This window comes from Hetaerina americana, unplaced genomic scaffold (assembly GCF_022747635.1).
Source record: "Hetaerina americana unplaced genomic scaffold, ioHetAmer1.1.p SCAF_9, whole genome shotgun sequence".
Taxonomy (NCBI): domain Eukaryota; kingdom Metazoa; phylum Arthropoda; class Insecta; order Odonata; family Calopterygidae; genus Hetaerina; species Hetaerina americana.
This window is the reverse complement of record NW_027287538.1, coordinates 67,572,481-67,593,299: the sequence shown is the minus strand read 5'-3', so window position 1 is coordinate 67,593,299 and position 20,819 is coordinate 67,572,481. Positions and strand designations below refer to the sequence as shown.

Here is a 20,819-nt window from a genome sequence, read left to right as displayed (position 1 = left end):
GCCCGAGAGCCCAAACTCAACCTTTGCAAACGAGAACGTGAATTGGAGACATAGTAGGTAAATGATGGAAGCTCTCCGTCCTGTAATTTTAAGTGGCATTTCGACACGTTATCGCCCGGCGAGCACTGAAGTTCGTCTTGTCGTGAATTCCTTTTCCCATTTCGGCTTTCCCAATGGAAGGGAGGAAGCCGGCTTCCATAAGGGTTCAACTCTTCCCCCCCCTCCCTTGCACCCGGAACCCCTGCCCTTAAGGGTCTTCCTCAATAAGCTTTCGACCCTCGTCTCTTCTGTGCCGCTGCCTCACGGTCATTGGAATTGGCTGAACGGTTCCAAGCGACGGATGACGTACGAGTATATTGCGCATTTGAAGAAATAAAAGATTTGGACTAGCCCGATTGAAATTGTTTCGGCAAGAAAATTTCTGCGAGCGGAATTGATGCAAAACTTAGCATTTAATGATAATGTAATTCTCGAGTATCTTATCACAGAATGATTATAAATCTGTTAGCAATAGTGTATTTATACTGGAAGTGAACATTTGGACTGCCTGTTTGTCGTTCTGCTTCCGTTAGCAATTGTGGCATTATCTCCGCACGAATACGATTTATTTCACTTTATAATTGTTAATCTGGTATGATATTAATGAGTTTTCTTCTGTGTAATTCAATACTTTTTTTATTAAAGTTAGAGTTCTGTGGTTATAATAATAATAATAATCTAAAAATCATTATCACGGCAACTTTGCTGTCGGATACTCGGAGGTGAATTAATACCAATACGTATAAAATCTGTCGACGTGACTGTCGCGACATCTCCCGCTCTTCTTTGAATTTGTTTACTTTATGATGATAGCTATAATAGGTAAAGGCCGGAAATTGTATCGCACTTAAAGTTAACCGTCCGTCTTACCGTAGTTTTGACGCTGAAGGCGGTGACCAAATTTCGGGCACAGAATTGTTGCCTACGGTAAGAGAGTATTTTTTGAAGCGTCGTAAGGAGACGAGCAAGAAGGGAGCCGTGGAAGACTGTTACCCGATGCGAAATTAAAAGCAGTCGTCGGGGGGTTCTTTGGATATATAAACGAACGGCAGGAGGAGTCGATCCTCGGATAGTCGGCGGGAGAGGGAGGTTTGGAGTGGGCAAGCGCCCCCGGGGGGGGGTGAAGTGGTCGGGTGGAGAAGGGGGGGAGAGAGTGACAGACGAGGCGCGTCGCCGCTCGCAAACAGGAATCCGCAGACTTTTCGAGACAAGGGAACGTCGAGGGACACGCATGCAAACATGCCTTTGTGAAGGAGGGAGGGGGGGTGCGCGCACTGGTCGGAGGAGGTGTGGCGGAAGAAAAGGGTCGACGGGGGTATTTATAGTGGCAGCATGCATGAGCGGTTGGGAAGGGACGCTCTTAGATATTGAAGAAGCTCGGATACGAGGAGAGCGCGGGAGGTGAGGGTTGTTCCCACACCCCGACGGCGGGATGAGCGGTCACTTGCTTTTGTTGGCGCGTCATGTGCATAGGGTCTGATGGACGCCCAGTAAGTACACCTTCCCAACCGGGAAATCCCTACATTAGTCAATAGTTTGATCAAGGAAATATTTTTTTTGAATTAAAGGGGTTGAAATCAACATGGGTAGAAAGAAAGGGGAATAAATCTAGATATCCGGCAACCTTGTTTGGAAGATGGTGCGGTTGAGTTCCCTTAAATATGTCTGTCAGCTCATAGAATCCATAGCGCCCATGTTAGTAAACTTCCCGAGCACCTTGGCGTGAGATCAATCGACACTTAAAAGTGCAAATACGCTCACTCGAGGTGCATCAAGATAGCAGACTGGGTTTAAAGGCTTGGAAGGATCACATCTGTGCCTTTACATAATTCTATGGTTGTGTCCCCAACCCTCACCACAGCAATAGCCTCAACCATAACATTTAAATAGGTTTGAATATGTTCACGTGAAATGGCAATCACAAGCAGTCTTGAATATTTCGGTGGCCCAAACACCTTCGGCAGAAGGGCGACACTCGTCATCCCTCCGTTGATTACAAATAATATGGTTGAACTGCGGAAATATGTATTCCCGAGTCATTTTATGTCCATCTGTCTATTAACTCTCACGCCTGTGGTAATTGCTATGCGTGTATGTTTGCGTATATAAAACCTTGAGTGCTAAAATGTGTCATAACCCTTGTGAGCAAGGTTGATTCTTTTAAGACGTGAGGAGAGCTCACCCTACACTGTGCACAATTCTAGTAGTTTGTTAAATTACGTGTATTACATTCAGGGTAAGGCGACCAGCTCCTAACCCTTTGCATCCTACGGTTTCCTACTCAATTTCAGTCACAGGAAACCTCACCGCTAGTATTTCAGCGTGGGCTCGAGTGGAGATATCAGTCGGATTTGATCCTGGGACCCTCTGCCCACTTACCCGAGCGAACGCTCCGCCCGCTAGGCTGCACGCCTATGGGTGCATTAATTCTCGCCAATCTCGGGAGTGCGCGTGCATAGTCGTGGCGAGGCGAGGGGAACACGCTGCGCATTGATATTTCACTTTTATTTTCGTGGGGCTTTTCGGAGAGGGAGTGTGTGCTTTTCACGATAGCAGGCATAATGTTTTTGCGAGTGGTTTGCGAGTACGGGGGGGGGGGCGGGAGGGGGAGGTGGTGTTTTTTCGGAAGAGGATGAATGGGAGGTTGTGGCGAGGTATGAGGGTGAGTTTGGGAAGGGGAGTGCAGTTCCTTTTATGTGTGTCTGGGAGTGGGGCGCGGGAGAGTGTGCGGGCCGGGTGCTGAGCGACCGAGGAAGACGAGACACTTCGTGATTGAAGCCTCGATGCAAGGAGCGGGAGAGTGGCGGCGTTTGCGGGAGGTGGAACGAGGGCCTTTGTTCTCCCTTGTTATCAGACAATGGCCGACAGATACGGGACCGCTGGATGTACCACCGCAAGATATTCTTCTTTTTCGCTTTCCTCCTTTAAATCCATCCGCTTTCGTATTTTATTTCCTACTTTCCCTCTCCTTGCCGGCCCCTTTTTTAATCATTTTCTTACCCTACCCCTTTCTCTCTACATTACTTTCTCCTCATTAATCCTCTCTCCGAGAAATTCGTTTGATAAGGGTTGAGCGAGGGTTTATGTATGGTTTCGTTATGTTTTTTATTCAAATGCACGCGGTTCCCAGTGCTCGCGTCGGCGATGGCTGTTTATATATATTTGTTTTCAATTATAAATTAGCACACCCTTTGAATAGGTGTTAAGGTGATACTGATCATAATTTTTGCGTATTGGATGGCCTTTTAAGTTGAAATGAATCTTTTTTTGGTGGTAATCGTGGCGGCTGACGGAACCCCTCCTGAGACCGTTGTTTCGTGAGATGGTTTCCAATCTAATGGGGAATTTTCATTCAGTAGTGTCAACACACCGTAAGTCAGGTAAATCATTCATCGCTACTTCTTGCGATCGCTATAACTCTTGTCAAAAGGACGTTGTTACTTGGCAATTTCGCAAATTTTGCATCGCTTCATAAACTTTCAAACAATGAAAATCCAATGCTCGACACGTCTGATGTGATGGCAATATTCCATCATGATGAAAACCCTTCTACAATTTTCCCATAGTATCTTAAAAAAAACTTAGCTGGCACCACAGGTAGTCGAAAAAAATATTAAGAGTGCAAAACTGCGAACTAGCTCGTAATTCGCGTGTGCTCTCCTTCACAATACATTATACGGAGTTGGAATTCGCGATTTTAAGTACGAGCTCCTCTCTTCCTCGTGAGTTACATTTTTCCTCATAGCTTGTGTGAGAGTGGGATTTTTTTACCAATTTCGGCTAACGGGAGTGAAGGTAATTATTCATGTATAAAAAATAAATTGCGTAATATTTTCCTGTTCGATCCATGATTTAATTAGAAAAGAACATGTAGAAACAAATCACATTATTACATGAAACATTTAGGGAAACACAGGGTTATATGTTGTAAAAGGTTTATTCCCGTAAATAAATAAAATAAATAATAAATAAACACGAATGGATGGAATAATTCTTCTCTATCGTTAAATGTCTCAAGGAGGATTAAGGAAACTTATTGATCTTATAGCCTTGGCTTGGATGAATTCAACTTGAGGTCCATCATTCGTACGGGTTCCTTAGCAGAAGTCGCCCTAAAGCGTTCTTCCCATCAGCTTTGCATTGATAGCATTAACTGGCAGGTCAGGCGATATTATAGAGTAATATGTACAATTTGTGCGTCAGAGAGACAAATTGAAATGGAAAACGGCGGCACATGCATGAATATGAAATCGTTAGTGACACGCGAAGAGGAAAATGCTTCCAGGCACCATCCTGGAGTATTCGAGTACATTCTGGAGGGGCTAATTCTTCTCCCTCCCCTCATCTTCTTCCGACCTACCCGAATGTGAATTTTTCGGAAAAGAAAATCCAACTTGTCCCTTGTGCACCACGATACCCAATTACTCGTGTTATTAAACCAATTACTTCCGATAAAGGGTTTTTGAAAGGTGGGTGTATGTCGTTAATTCCCAATCATCGTCCCTTTCAGTTTAGGAAACACCTTGTGGCCTGAATTGGCAAATTCCGGCCCTCGATGTCTCGATTGAAAAAAATGCCTCATCTTTGTTTAGTGTTGCACCTCCGAGGTATTCCTTTGTCTGGAAGGACACGTCAGTTGAAAAACCCTAATCCCCTCATCCCTTACCCTTTCCTCCTGGTGCTGCACCCCCTGCCACACACCTTTTTGGTGGCTTGCAGGATATTGATGTATATGTAGATGTCAGTCAGTGTTGACGTCGTAGAGCGACAACAATGAATGCCAGTTTCAGTTGATACTTATTAATAAAAAATTAGAAAGATATCAGAATGACTGTGAAAAATGGCCCACTCAAAAAATAATTTTTTTAATGCCCAGTAGTTTTGTGCAGTTACTAAATTATTTAACTCTTATTGTTCTCCTGACTGGCAATTTGTCTCGCATACGCAGAAAAGAATGCGTTTTGTACTTAAATACCACAGTTGCATGCCAGGAAAAAAAATATTTCCATTATTTCATTGTTTAAATATTTCCGTTGGTAATTAACACATCCGAAATATTTAATTTTGATTCTGCATGTCTGATGCGGATTCACCATCTGCCACGCACCTTATCGAAGACTTCTAGGGTATCTGCATGCAAAAATATTTCCTGGCAGATTCTCTAATTTGGGACTGGGCTCTATTATTGCACTAGCATTGACTTGAAAATGCCCACGTGACAGTTTTACGGGGAATCAAATGCAAGTGACTCCTATGTTACCTTGCGGATGATAAAAAACACCATTGGTAGCAAATTAAAAATGCCAGTTTTCAACGCTGACGTAATTTTTTTTAACGATAAAAGCACGAATTTGAATATTTGATGTGATATCTCTCCTTTGCAGTCGACAAATGGCATCCACGTGTAGCCTTCCTATAGTTTAACTTAAAAGAGAATTGCATGATAGTGAACGATGTAAACTTTTTTTTTATTTCCATGATTTGTTTTTACATTTTAATTTAAATGAGCTTTAAGTTATAGTCTAGGGTTTCGTGCAGAATAAGGACACTAATGAGTTTTTTCAATGGTGACATGGTAGACGAATTACATCCGCGTATCCATGGAGATTGATAAGGGTGCCTTCTTCAAATTGAAATGGTAGCGTACTCTTCAGGAGCGTGGAGCTCGCGAGTCAATTGCAGTTCACGTGAAGGAGGCTTTCCCCCCCATCCCCCCTCCATGACTGCTTGGCCAATCCCTAGTCAGCTGCCTCCCCTTTAGTTTTTTGAGTTATAGTGAAGCAATGAGACACGGGTAAATGAACCGTCTCGGCGCCATCAATGTTAATTATGGCAAGCCTCCGGCGCCGGCGAATTTAATTACTTACGAGAGACTTCTTTTCTGATTTTTCGCTTCGTAAAACTCTCCCTCTCGTTCTGTCTGCAATACTCCTTTGCACCGGCGGATATTCCTCCCCGTCGGCGGAGAAAAAAATATAATAATGACGAGAGGGAGAAAGAAAAAAAAAAGAAGAATCGCTCTCGGTATCGCCGGCGGTTTTTCCGAAACCCTCGGAGCGAACGCGGTTCCACGCGAAGCTTTTTAATTAAAAAAATTACTGCCGCACTTGAGTTCTACGTCATCGATTCTCGCCGTCGAATGAAAATTGCGCGTGTTCACTTTCTAGGAATTGGAAGCGATAGACATTGAAGTATATTTGTGCGTGCAGGTACATGCAAATAAATAAATGTATGTATGTATACATATGTATGTGTGTATATATATATGATTTCGTCGAAGTAACACGGAAGTGTTGAATAACGAACTTGGACAGCAACAAACAATATAAGAACACATAAAAAGATCACTTAGGCGTTATTTCTTGATCATTTCGACGGAATTCAGCTCCGTCTTCATCGGAAGAAATAGAAATAACATAACATTACTTCTATTTCTTCCGATGAAGACGGAGCTGAATTCCGTCGAAATGATCAAGAAATAACGTGTGAGTGATCTTTTTATGTGTTCTTATATTGTTTGTTGCTGTCCAAGTTTATATATATATATATATATATATATATATATATATATATATATATATATATATATATATATATATATATATATATATATAGATATATATAGATATATATATATAGATATATATATATATATATAGATATATATATATAGATATATATATAGATATATATATATAGATATATATATATATATATATAGATATATATAGATATATATATATATATATATATATATATATATAGATATATATATATATATATATATACACACACATATGTAAATATACACACAACCGTGACACTGAAAGTGTGTATACATGTATCTATATATTTATTTTTCCTCGCGGAAATTAACCTATCCCTTATGTTCTTTACCTGTCCTTCGTACGCAAAATGTTTTTATCGTTTAATGCGTCTTTGAATAATCTTTGTATATTCACGTATTTATGAATATAAGTGTGTGCGAGAGAGATAGAGCGAAGGAGGAGGAGTAGTTTTACTTAATGGCAGGCCGTTCACAACGTGACTTCCCGTCACGGAGTGAGTTATTGGAGTGTAAAATGCAGGGAGTGATTCCGTCCGTTAATTACAAACATCGGAACGGGTGACTCAAATCATGCCACCAATCCATAGCGTATGCACACATTTTTTTTATTCCGCAGGATGTTGGCCGTGTTATAGTGTTTAAGTAGCTTAACATAGGCTGGGTTCAAAAAAAAAATTATCGCTTCACCGTCTACTCTTGGAGCGTACGGAATCTAATTAATAATGTATGAAATCAACTTGCAAGACATACCACGGGATGCGTGCAAACCGAACCTGGTTGTTTCGCGAAACGGGTCGACCTGAATTGCTCCGTGGATGCAAGACACTAGTTTAAATCTTCCTACCTCCTGCAGCATTGGGATGAACGCAGAAGTCGATCTCCGCTCAGATTAAACCGCAGTTATGCCTGTGCTTGGCAGCGTAGGCTTGGGAGGCACGTGGGGAATTCATGTAATAAACGACGGAGACGAGTACGTGAATACACGAGAGTGTACTCCAATTTGTACTTCAAAATATTCTATGGAATTCATATTCTAAAATGTATTTCCAAGCCTGATACTACTTTTTTTAGCTATAAATAGGGGACCGTTGCAAAATTACAATATAAATAACATATGTATGAAAAGACAATGGTGTTGTAATAATTACATCGTAATTTAGTTGATTCCCAGCCTGACCTTCCGCTGGGGGCTTCGCAAAGGTTTGGCCCATTCAATCTAGCAGGGGAGAAGAAACTTTGCAAATGATCATCATTTATGAGCAGCATTCAACACAACCCTTGTGTCTTCATTCACTTATGGGCTGCGATAGATTTAAACGTTTTATGAATAGCATATATTTTTTTATTTAAAGAAATATTTATGATTAATTTATGAAAATATAATGGCATTGGGCAGTAATCTGGATGGAATCATAAGAGGAGATGTAGCTCTGTATATTAAATGGAAGTGGGCATGCCTACATGGACGTCAGTATGCATTCGATGAAAAGGTATAGTACATGCTTCTTTGTTTTCTCCATCTCTCCAATTGAAAAAATATGCATCGTGGTCATCCAAAACAATAGTCTGTTGGTGCCGAGCCACAGTATAATTTTTTAGTTACCAAATATATCTTGTAATTATGAAAGGGAAGATCAAACACGTAAAATATCACGCAGCTCTAGTGGGTCTGAGAGTGTCCAAGGAAAGGACGTCGTTGAGCGTGTGAATGAGCCAGTGCTTGCTACAGATTGCTGGCAGAAATATTTTTGTTTCGAATCGATACTAAATGAATTGTTCCATCTTGAGTGAGCTCAATTATTTTTTTGTGCCTCCGTCTTATTTGCGAAACTGAAATATGTAGGTTTGCCGATGGAATGCACGAGCATAAGTAAGTGCAAAGAAATATGAATTTTGGTTTTAATATGGAAAAGAATGGTGCCTGAAGTTAATTTCTCACTTCTTGAATAAAAGAAATAAATTAGTAATTTTCATCTCGGGTGGACCATATCAAAAGTATTCTAAAGTCTACTATTTTTTCGTGGTTGCTAATTGTTCGATTTTAAAGAAATGGATCAATATTTTTTGCACTATACTCATTAGCTTCCACGATTAGAGTTCAGAATCAGGTTGAACCAGTGATTTTGCTTCCCTTTCATCATTTAATGTGATTTTGTAACTTCTCTCAATCAGAGGAAAGGCTATTCTGACCGTACTGAATATTTTTTCTCCTGGATTACTTCATGCCATATAATGTAATAATAATATTCCTGATATTTTCCACTAATTAGATTCTTTAATGCCGCTTTTTTCGGTGTAATACACCATTTTTAAATACACCGAAACGAGTCGGAAATTATGTGTTTTTCTCTGTTTATGTTATGATGAAATGATTCCACCACAGCACACCTAAATCTCTAATAACCTGATAACCTTATTTTTCTATCGTTTCATCAGTGAGGATATAAAGGGACGTTTCGTGACCGGTGCAGTTTTAATTTCTTCTTTTTTTTCGACAACAGCCTTGCATAATTTTATGGTGTGATAATATCTTTTCCTATTTCTTGAGCAAATCGTCTCGAAATCAACGCTTTTTCTAAGTAAAAATCACGGAGAGAGAGAATGGAAACGGGGATTTTTACATTCTCCCGTCCGATTTGCACCTTAGCGGCGTAACGAATTGATTAGTTTAATTTGCTTTCATTGATTAGCTCCACCCTGAAAAAATTAGGAAGTTAAAGAATCTTGTTTTCGTTTAATCTGCGCCCGTGCTGAATTCCCCGGCGGGCAGGACGCGCAATCCCCCGGACTCCGCCGCCGCTCACGTAGCACAAAAGGTACCTTATTACATGAGACAATGGTCTCGTACCGAAATACCGCTCCTCAGTTCACGTGCGACGTCCGGTGAGCACATTCTGAAGATGAGGAAAACGTGATTTAATAGGCTTCCGCGAGACACCGCCGTCGAATTATTCCCCCTTACGTAACAGTCTCCGATGATTGGGAGGCTCGGGTAATTGATGTCTCATTTTCACTTTGAAACTCGCGTGGAGTTTCGTTCATTACTCCTCCTTCACCTATCCCTTCCGGTTTTAGCTTAGAGACGAGCCCCATTGATTCGTTCGGTATGCAATCCAGACAGTAGGGTTTTATCGAATTTTTTTGCCTCCGACGAGTCCGTCCCACGTTCCCGCCATCCTCTCGCTCTCTTGTGGGACGGGCAGCAAACAGATGACGGTCGATATCCGATGCCACGCGGGGCGGGAGTGTTGGGAGTACGTGTGCATCTCCCGTCGCTCTTCCTCCCGATTCGCAAAGCCTGGCGGAGACAATGTGAGCGCGGGAAGGGAAACTGATCGTCTATTTATCCCTCTGCTCTCTGTGTGATCTTTTCTTTTCCCCCAGTGGCTCGCGTAACGGTCTATTGTTCACTATCTAAATAACCGTCCACTTTTTTCTGTGGAATATCCGTCCGTGGAAAATTTATATTTCGTAGTAATGTGCTAAAAAAAAACGTCGTGACGTTTTGCCATTGAGCAGCTCTGTTATAGCTGATCCGAGATAAAAGTTGAAAGACCCGCATACGCCATCTACTAAAACTTCCTCGTTTATTTTTTTTTGGTTTTGTTAAGTGTTGAGTGTTAGACATAATTTGTAGGTGAGAAAGAATTCGATCATCATCACAGCAATCAAATAAAAGTTGTATTTGATACGACATAACTTCTCTCGATTTATTTTTAATAAAGTACGAGTCTCGTAGATAATTGTTTAAAGCAAAATCTAATATATATTTATATATATATAAATAAATAAATATATATATATATTTATATGGGTCGTGGTAGTCCAGTGGGTATAGCATTGGACTACTGACCGGAGGTTCCCGGGTTCGATTCCCGGGCAAGGCACTCAGGGCACCTGCAGCTCCACCCAAGCTGAAGTGATTTTTCGGGTACCAGGTCTTCCTGGGAAACCATAACCGGCACAGGGAAAGGAACTGGCCCCCCTACCCTGATGTGTGAATTTCACACGCCGTGTAGGGCTTAGTACTGGGCGATCTCTACCATCGCCTACTAACCCGACCTTCGGGTTGATTACTGGTTTATGGTTTATGGTTATATATATATACAGTATAGTGTCTCTTTTTTGTGTGTTTCTGTGTTTTTGTCTGTGTCCACTAGTGCTAAGTGTTATACATTATAATTCACGTCCGTGAGACTTTCAAAAAGTGTTATATATATATATATATATATATATATATATATATATATATATATATATATATATATATATATAAGGAAAAGGGATAGGAACACAAATAAAGGACGAACACAATAGAGGTGGGGAAGGCGGAATCGAACGGATCACAAGAGTAAAAATATTTCCTCAACCGGGACTCGAACACCGGATCTTTCCACTTGCCGGGCGGATGCTCTTAACCACTTGAGCTATGATATAAATTATTTTATTCGGCTCAGAATATTACAGAGTTTGTTAGCATTATGCATAATATCAGGTCACAGATTATGGGTATATCATGTTTTTCTTCACTATAAGTGTATACATGGATACATACATGATACATATACCCCACATACATATCCACTTGTACATACATACGCACACATGCACATCCACACGCACATACATAAGCATATGCATACAGACGCATACTCGTACATTTGACCATTTACATTTAGAATGAAAAAAGAAAGGAAGACAAGGTCCACAGATATTAGGAGGGAGATTTTAGCTAGCAAAGGAAAATTATGTATTGTAAGAAATTATCAATGGCAGGGTTGAAATTATCGATTCAATCAGTCATTCAGCCAAAAAAAAAAAAAAACTCTTCAACGATGGACGAAGTGTGTCCGGCACCGGGTGGCTACCGGACATCACTTCCCAGAGTTCTGATCGTGGCTAGCGTCGCTCCGGTCGCGACTCGACCCCGGGCGACGAGTGCTTCGCCGTTTCCCGGGACGCCTCGTCCAACGGGTCGACGAGCGAGGACGCGGCATTTCGCCACATCCCTCCCCCCCGGCCTCGTCCGAAGAGGAAGAGCCAGCCGTGGTCTCCACGAAGACCGGGTAACTCGGCAGCGTTCCACAGGGGGCCTTCTTCGAAGGAGCACCGCTGGGGGCGGCCAAGGGGCAGGAGGTACCCTCGGGGAGGGTCGGAGTGGCGGGCTGGGGCTCATCTGCGGAAGGATTGTGGTCGGGAAAAATCAGGGGCGATAGTTGCTTGTGGTCCGTATCTTGAGAAGCGCTGGGAAGATCGTCGACACCTTGGCTGTCCTTAATGGGGAAAGAAGATGGGGTATGTGGGATTTTTGACTTTGGGAAACTTGTATGCGGGTCGACTTCCGGGGTCGGTGACGCTTCCTTTACAGTCAATGATAAAGGGATCGAGGGATGAGCTGTTGGGGACGGGAAAACATTGCAATCAGATGCATCCTCCTCACCTGTCACCAGAGGTTCTCGGGGTGTTTGAAACCCGTGATGCAAGGATTGCGTAGCGAGGGCGTCGATGGCGTGAGCGGGGGGAGGGGGGGCGAAAGACCATCCCTCTTCATTTGACGAGCTCACGGAGACGGGGGCTGGAGGTCGTGTGATATTAGGCGAGGTGGTAGGTACGTGAGCCATTTGTAGATCGGTATTCGAGACCAGGAGCTTGGGTTTGTCTGTCCTCTTCTTTTTCGGTTCCCTTTCCTCCGTTGACGATTTTCGCTCCCGCTGACATTTCCCTCCAATTGAAGGGAGATGCGAGGGACCGACGGGAGCAGCCGGGGCCGCACCCTCGATGAGTAGAAGCGACCGCGCTCTCTCCTCCACAGCCACTTCGGGCTCGTCCATCTCCACGGCGGCGTTAGGGTTGGAGGGCATCGTCATTGCCTCCACATAGCTCTTACCTCCCTGGTTCCGAGGGCAGGTCTTGCGCTCGTGGCCTTCTTGGTTACAGCGGGCGCAAGTGCGGCGCTGACCCTCATAGATGATGATGGCCCGGTTGCCGCCGATGTGGAGGTACGAGGGGATATTTCTCTCGACCGTCATCCGCACAACCCTGGTGCCAGTAAGCACCCGCGCCATCTTGTCTCCCTCCCACCTGTTCTCCCACGAGCGATGGATTTTACCAAAGCGTTGGAGCTCGCCTGTTATGTCTTCCAATGGGGTCTCCACGGGGAGACAAAGAACCCTGACATTACACGGGCTGCCGGAAGTCTCGTCAATTGTTATTGTCGTCCTCTGGTCACTTAAAGACGGAAACGGTAGTTTCCGCGGAGTATTGTCTAAAATCCTTGTCATTGTACCTTCGGTTGCCAACTTCAGGAATATCAAATGGCGATTGTATCCAAATTGGATCGCCACTATCTCTTCGGGTGTGAGCCCCAGCGACTCTAACGTGAAGAGGTGGACCTCCAACGGGGTAGGGGGCTTCGCCTTCTCGTCAACTTGCAAGGCGAGCGTGTTTAAGCGGCGCACAGCCATTTGAAGAAATCAAATTCAGCACACTAGCATGAAGAAGGAAAGCGCAACAAAAAAACGAGCACTTTAAAGGGAAATAAAACACTCACGAACGCTCCCTCCACGCCACACGCACCCGGCGGTAGCAAACAAAAGGAGCCTAAGCTCTACACCAGGAGTCAAGGTCAGTCTTGATCCACTAAACAAAACAAAAGTACGGCCTTCCCGGCGGAAGAAGTCGAGAGTCAAACTGCACGCTTCTTGATGAACTAGGCGGTCAACCGCCGCTCGAAACAAAACACGATCGGAACCTCGATTTCCGAGAGAGTCCGGCAGTGCCGCTCTCCAAACCCCGGCGGCCGAAGCCTCGGACGCCGGCGATTTTAGACACTCGGTGAACACAGGCACGTCCTGCTGTCAAGGCAGCTATCGAGGATAGTCAATTTACCCTGAGATCCGTGGGTCTAATATGTCGCCAAGCGCCCCGATTCTTTCAGCCAAGAGATGGCGTCAGGGGGCTGTTTCACCCACCAAAGGAGAAATAGACAATACACAAGGAGAGGAAAGGACAGTGGGTTAGAATTCATACAACATCATACAGGAAAGGAACAGTGCGTTTCGTGGCACGCATAGCCAGAAGAAAGAGATGAGCCACATTGGCCAAATACACATTCAAACACGAAATCCCGCCAAACGGCGAATAAATACTCATATATACAGAAACAGATATAAGGAAAAGGGATAGGAACACAAATAAAGGACGAACACAATAGAGGTGGGGAAGGCGGAATCGAACGGATCACAAGAGTAAAAATATTTCCTCAACCGGGACTCGAACACCGGATCTTTCCACGAAACGCACTGTTCCTTTCCTGTATGATGTTGTATGAATTCTAACCCACTGTCCTTTCCTCTCCTTGTGTATTGTCTATTTCTCCTTTGGTGGGTGAAACAGCCCCCTGACGCCATCTCTTGGCTGAAAGAATCGGGGCGCTTGGCGACATATTAGACCCACGGATCTCAGGGTAAATTGACTATCCTCGATAGCTCAAGTGGTTAAGAGCATCCGCCCGGGAAGTGGAAAGATCCGGTGTTCGAGTCCCGGTTGAGGAAATATTTTTACTCTTGTGATCCGTTCGATTCCGCCTTCCCCACCTCTATTGTGTTCGTCCTTTATTTGTGTTCCTATCCCTTTTCCTTATATCTGTTTCTGTATATATGAGTATTTATTCGCCGTTTGGCGGGATTTCGTGTTTGAATGTGTATATATATATATATATATATATATATATATATATATATATATATATATATATATATATATATATATATATATATATATATGTGTGTGTGTGTGTGTGTGTGTGTGTGTGTGTGTGTGTGTGTGTGTGTGTGTGTGTGTGTTTCCTGGAATATGATCAATGCCTATTGTATTGGGTTCCGCATTAAGCTGTGTGTTAAACGTGTAGCTGATATGAATTGTTTTGATATTTAAAAAAAATTTCTAGTAAGAATTGTATATCAGGACCTTGAGGGATATCTAAAATAGTTAGTTTTAAATTATTGAAATGTTTGAAGTGTAGCCCCCCATTTGGGAGTTGTTTTTAGAGCAATCTAAATAATTTTGAATGGATATTAATTTTGAAACATGGAATTCGTGCCGGGAAGAAATATTTGATCCTAGATCTAGATCTTTTTCAATTGAATTAAAATTATTGCTCATCACACAATCCTTGATTGAGATAATTGCGGGCACAAACGAGGTTATTCGCAAGTTTTCTTAGCCACTAATCCAAAGAACACCAGCCAATGTTTGTCTCACACCTCTTGTTTACATGTCGTCCTCGCGAGTTTATTCATACGCATTGGACGCTCGCCGTTGAACCACGATCCCACGCGAGGAGCGGACGGACTTGCGGCCATTTCGAATTCACCCGTCATCCCCGTCTCGTCCTCCCATACTCGGCCTCCTCTGCACTTATGGCCGATGGCCATTTCCGGATATGTTCTCGCGCGTGTATTTTTTTCATCCCCTCCGTCGATGAGGTGGGAGCGGCCGGGGCTCTCTCTCTCTCTCGTCCGGAATAGCGTCACGCACTTCCTAAAGCGACGCTGAATCGAGTCGTGCGAGCGCAGATGACTGCCCGTTAAGAAATTACGCATTGCCGCTGGGACGACCATCGCCCCCTGACCGGAGATAGGAAGTCCCCTTCTCCGCCCTCCTCTCCCTCTCTCCCTGCCCCATGTACGGAAGTCGACGGCGCGGCGGTGGCGACGGCGGGCCTACAACACGTATGCCTGCGCCACGGAACAACGTTTTCCACCCCCCGCGGGGGAATGGGTGAGAGCGAAAGGGTATTTTTTTTTTATTTAGAGGTTGCGAGCGAGAGAGCCTTGGTGCTGCTGAAGAGCGCTCGGTGAATGGGAATGCAGACATAAGGTTGGACGGTATCGCATGCGTATGTTTGGTTTGCTTCTTTTTTTACGAAGATGGCGAGGTCGGCCGACTCCTCGTGCTACGCGCACCGCGAGGATAAAAGTGAAAATTATTTTAAACTCCGCCATCGATTGCGTCCCTGGCGGCATCATTGTCGCCTGCAGTTGGGAATCCGAGGACTGGTGCCCATGCCTCGGCCTTCCGCTCTCTTCTCCCCCCCCCCCCCTGCCCGTCTGTGGCATTGGAACTTATCAACTGTAGCGTGCGATGATAGAGCGATATTGCCTTGCGATGTCGTGCCTCCGAGAAATTCCTTTTCTCGACTTTTATCGTTTTAATTTTTCATTTTAATTCGACTCGCGGTGCCAAAAAAATGCATCGAGGGTTAATGATATACTAGTATTTCTGGTGCATCGTGCAGTATTGACGCTTCCTTTGCGTCTTTCTCACGCTTCGATATATTTCAAATGTAAAATAGGGAGGATAAGAATCGACACTTTGAAAAGTTAGTGCAAATCTCCAGCTTCAGTGCGTTATCACATTTTTAACTTTAACTTATTCCTTTGGCTGTGCTTGTCCATTTTGTCCCCCTGATTCTCTGCAGCAGCAACTTTTCTTAATCTTCTTGTCCTGCGATATGAGTCGTGATTGTTGCAAATTACACATCACAAAAATTGTTATGGAGAGGCGTTAAAAATCACCTCTGTATATCTAGTAATTTTTTCTCAGAGATTACAAGTTGATTATCGCTGGTAGTCATCAAAATTTGATTTACATATAGATTATATTTTTTTGTTAGTTATTTCGTCTCTTATAAAGCGTGTTTGTACAATAGTTCAAGGGCATGAGAGCCCTGAGGGTAGAGCACTGTGCCACCGACCAGAGGGTCACAGATTCGATCCCGGATGACGCCTATGAGTACCCTCAGCTTCACTTAACCTGAGTGATTTTTCCGGTACCAGGTCTTCCTGGAAAACGGCAGGCGACCCAGGGAAAGGCTCTGGCCGCCTTCCCTGGGCTATGTTAATTTCACGCCCTTGTAGGGTAGGGTTGGTATCAGGTTAGTTCTATCCTCACCCATCCAACCAACCGTAACATTGTTTACTGTAGTTTTATTTGATGATTCTCTGTTTTTCCTCATTTATGGTAGAAGAGGATCTACTTTACTTTAATTACCTTAACGGTCCTTATCAATACTTTAATTACCTTAATGGTCCTTGGCAATACTTTAATTACTTTAATGGTCCTTATCAATACTTCATTGCCGATTTTCCGCCGTCTTTCGCTGGTCTGGCGAGGCCTGCTGACGTTAAGTTTGCTATGAATGGTTTGTATTCCATCGCTGTCAACTTCCTAATATTTTTGTAAGCTGCTATGCCTCGGGATGTATTCAATTCTTCTTGCTCTTTCCTTCGCAAATGGCCTTGGTTCGCTCATTGTTCGAAGAAATTCATTGATTTCCGTTCCTCTCCTGACCTTTGTCATTCTAATGTATTCCCAAATTTTCATCGCATCCAATATTACTTTCTCCAATCTCTCTATGAGTTAGACATCGTTCCAACTTTCACCCCGGGAGTAAAGTGTGTCCTTGTGTTCCTAATGGTGCGGAATGTGGCTGACTCAAAGGCATGCAACATCTACCGCCTTCTGTTGAAAACTCTTTACTGTGCTACTCAATTTCGAGAGACCAACTCGTTTATTTCCCCAAGGTGATACCGGGACCACGAAAAAATTCTAAATTCTTACACTCGTACTCGCTAAAAGAAATTTAATTTTTAATGTGATAAACAGCATTTCACCAACTTATTTTCTGAATTCGCATGATTGTTTTATTCGCTGGATACGAAATAAAAATTGGAACATAATACTATAAAGCCAAACTCTCTACGACTCTTAATTCGGTTGATAGCACTGAGCGTCTCTTCCAATGATAAATAAAATTCTTTAGAAGGATATTCAAAATGAGGTCAATATCTCAGTATCCAGTTTTGGCATTGAGATACTGAGGACGTTGTTCTGCTGTCCGACCTTCGCTTAAATAACTTGGCACATGTATATGTGGTAGATAAAGGATACTTTTCCTTATTTTAACAACTCCGTCTTTTTCATGTTTTCTTAGATTCCTCGGTGATACGTCTCCCGTTTTCGCATAAGCTAATACTATCGATTTTTGAAATGTGAAACCTAAACCAGAAATTCCGTTGACATACCCAAGTTTCTGTGACCTAAACTAAGTCATTATTAGCTCATTTGTCTTCATATACGAATGTTCATGGTTATATTTCACTCATCCTCGGGTGGATCCAAATATATAAACATGTATTAAGTAGTTTAGAGTTAGAGGCTGTTGTCGAGAGAGTTATCTTTCCTCTCTAGAAGGAGTGAGAGTGGTGATTACCAGCAAGATGTGACGCGTGGTTTGAATCTCTCAAGTTTGGTTCTCGTAACAGGTATTGGTAATATAGGGGTCTAAAGAAGAATTCTTCTTTCGTAATTATGCCCGCGACTCCCTGCGGCGGTGGTGCAGCAGTCGTGTTCAGTCATATTGACGCTCACCAGATTTATCAGAGTCAATGAGGAAAAATTTTGGTTCTCAATTTGAACGAGTAAAGTGCTATTTCTGTGGCAAGATGCGGGGTTGAAAAAGAAAGAAAAGCTGCGTTGCGTAATTAATGGCCGACCCCTTACTCCAATGCATCCCCGGAGCTAAATTTCAATCGGGTTCCTTTAATTAACTCGAGGGTCGCAATGGTCTCAACCCCCGCAGGCTCTCCTCTCCGCCCCCTCCCCCCCTCTCCCTCCACCCCGCCACGCATTCCTCGAGGGAGAAGGGCAGCGCCGTGCGGGAGAACATGCCCGCGGCATCAAGCGTTACGCCATCATGCTCTTGGCCGAATTCGGAGCAGGAGGGAGTACTCGAGAAATGTGGCGCTTGAATCGGAAGAAAAAGTTAAGGAGAGATGCAATTCCGCGTTGGTATGACCTCACCTTGAAAATGCATCGTGAGTATTGGACCCAGCGCGGAAAGATCTATCTAATCTTACGTACATTGCAACGCGAGCAATTAGTGTCAAATTTAGCTTAAGACTGGGCCCAAAGATTAAGATGAAATGAGTTAAATAAACCGTTTTCGGTTGAGAAGAAGAGAGTTTTTGACTGCATCTTGATTTGGGAAAACTCATTGAAAGAGGTCATTGTTCCATTTCATTTTCGTTGTTGAATTGAAATTGCAATAGAGGAGTTTTGTTGGGTCACTGGTTAGCGAGTGTGTATTATTGTTTTTATATGTGCATTAAAGAATAAAATTTTGCTTAAATTGTTTTTACTTCGATTGCAAGTAAAATGAAAATGATCATCCACTTCGTTTCGCTGTTGATCCTTAATTTGTATCTGGTTAACGTTGTATTAATTATCCAGAGGAATTTGAATTATATTTACACTCTTTGTAAATAGTGGAGCAAAATATTACAATTTTAAAGACAGTAAATTTGGTATTGGACCACCTTAATCAAGAATGGATCGTTATTTGGGCGCTTTACCTAAATAAGCGATGTGCAGTAAAAAATCCGTTTCGTGAAAAATCATTATGAGCAAAGAGAAAATCACTCTAATATTGGAAATGCTGGTCCACTGAAAACACGAAAATTACAAGGAAGACTATCCTAATATATGTAGGTCAATACTATTCGATTGAGTTAAACACTGTCATTTTGGAAACAATTCTACCCCACATTACGTTGGCAGGCGAGACCACAATGAGGTTATAAACAAAATCAAATACCGAACAGAGCAATTTTAGGGATCCTTTTTCTCTCGCGATATTCGTGACCACAACAGTATAAATAACCACGCACAATAATTTGAATCACCTGAAAATAAAATAATAGCGAATGCCAATTACCATCCTACCACATGCCCTCGTAGAGGCTCTGAGAGAAAAATGTAGGTGTAATTTCTAGAAAGAGTTTTATTGGCATTACGATTTGAGACCTAAATGGGGTGAAATACGTGTAACCGAATCGTTACATCCATCGATTTTCTCCGACGTTTTCAACGTCCGAAAAACCTCTGCAATTGACAATATTTTTAATATTCAGTATTTTATCAACTCGGTCTGTGGAAAATTTTATGATATATTATAAGTGCTTCTCAGTAGAAATAGGGAATACCTTAGGGTGGACCATAATTGTAGTTTCCGTCCTTGCTTACCCTTCTTCATGTCATTATATTTACTTTGTACTACGTTAAAGTTGCTGAGATATTTTGACTTTACTATTGAGTATTAATAGACCTAATTTCACGAGGAAATTTAAGGGAATAATTTTCTAAATGATCGTGGAAAAAGTAGTCAGTAATCATTGGAGCGATGTTCCAGATAGTAAACGTTCTTCGAATCGATCCGTCGAAGCCGGACTCTTCCTAAATGTATTTACAATGCTTAACTGAAAACAATTTCATCCTAATGTTATAGATTTTTTCCAAAATATTTCCACCACATCAATACAAGCCAGCTGCCACTTTCTCAGAAGTGGTGATTGCGACTCTGACCACGGGAGTGATTATCCAACAATCTCTGATGACCCCACGACTTAGGTGGTCAACAGAGATTTCTGGCATCTCCCGTTTTCATTCCCTCTCCATTTCAAATGTTCCTTTCGTTTTCCTCACCGGCGATGCTGTTACCGTAAGTATGTTAAGTGGCCCAATCACGCGGGAAAGTGAGGTCTTAAGCTAACCAATCAAGGGAGATCTTGGTTTGTTTATCTGTTTACTGGCGACGAGAAAGTAAAATGTAAATATAAACAAACCAGATTGCCAACATTGGAGACGCTGCTTATGGGTTTGGTAATAGTAAAACTGTATTTATGTAATAAGTGGCAGAGTATTTCAAAAATAAGTGAGTCCATGGTCTGGGATTGAATCCAATCTTCAAATCGAATTTGAGTTGATGAATTTTCATTCGGTTATTCTGTTTGCTTCTGAAAATATATCATCGAACGATTTTTTTGCGTGCGTGTGGATGTTGTGTGTATCAGATATTGTATTCAAATTCAGAATGGGGCAGTCTGAAATGGTCAACTTAAAGAAAAGGTTCGAGTTTTATAAACGGCAGGGCTTAATAAAACATACTCAACTGTAAACAGTGATATTGCGCCTTAATTAAAGGTAATTTATGTTCCAACTCTGTGTGAACCGGTCTGAAAGAATGATCTGCCCCCGAGTGGGTTCTAGACGCGTGGGGGTGCGAGCAGGGGTGTGCCACGACCACCCCCTTCCCCCGGGGACCGTCTACTTAAGTGCATTCGATGCGCTGTTGGCTCCCGTACGAGTCCTC

The 20,819-nt window shown here is 42.8% G+C and overlaps 1 protein-coding gene and 1 non-coding gene across 4 annotated transcripts in view; both read left to right on the top strand.

The window, feature by feature from the left end:
* The window catches only part of LOC139698826 (uncharacterized), a 260,429-nt gene that overhangs the window by 132,047 nt on the left and 107,563 nt on the right, over positions 1-20,819 (top strand). The window lies entirely within an intron of this gene.
* TRNAP-GGG (transfer RNA proline (anticodon GGG)) lies at positions 14,085-14,160 on the top strand. Its single transcript has one exon. It is a non-coding gene; the product is annotated as a tRNA-Pro (tRNA).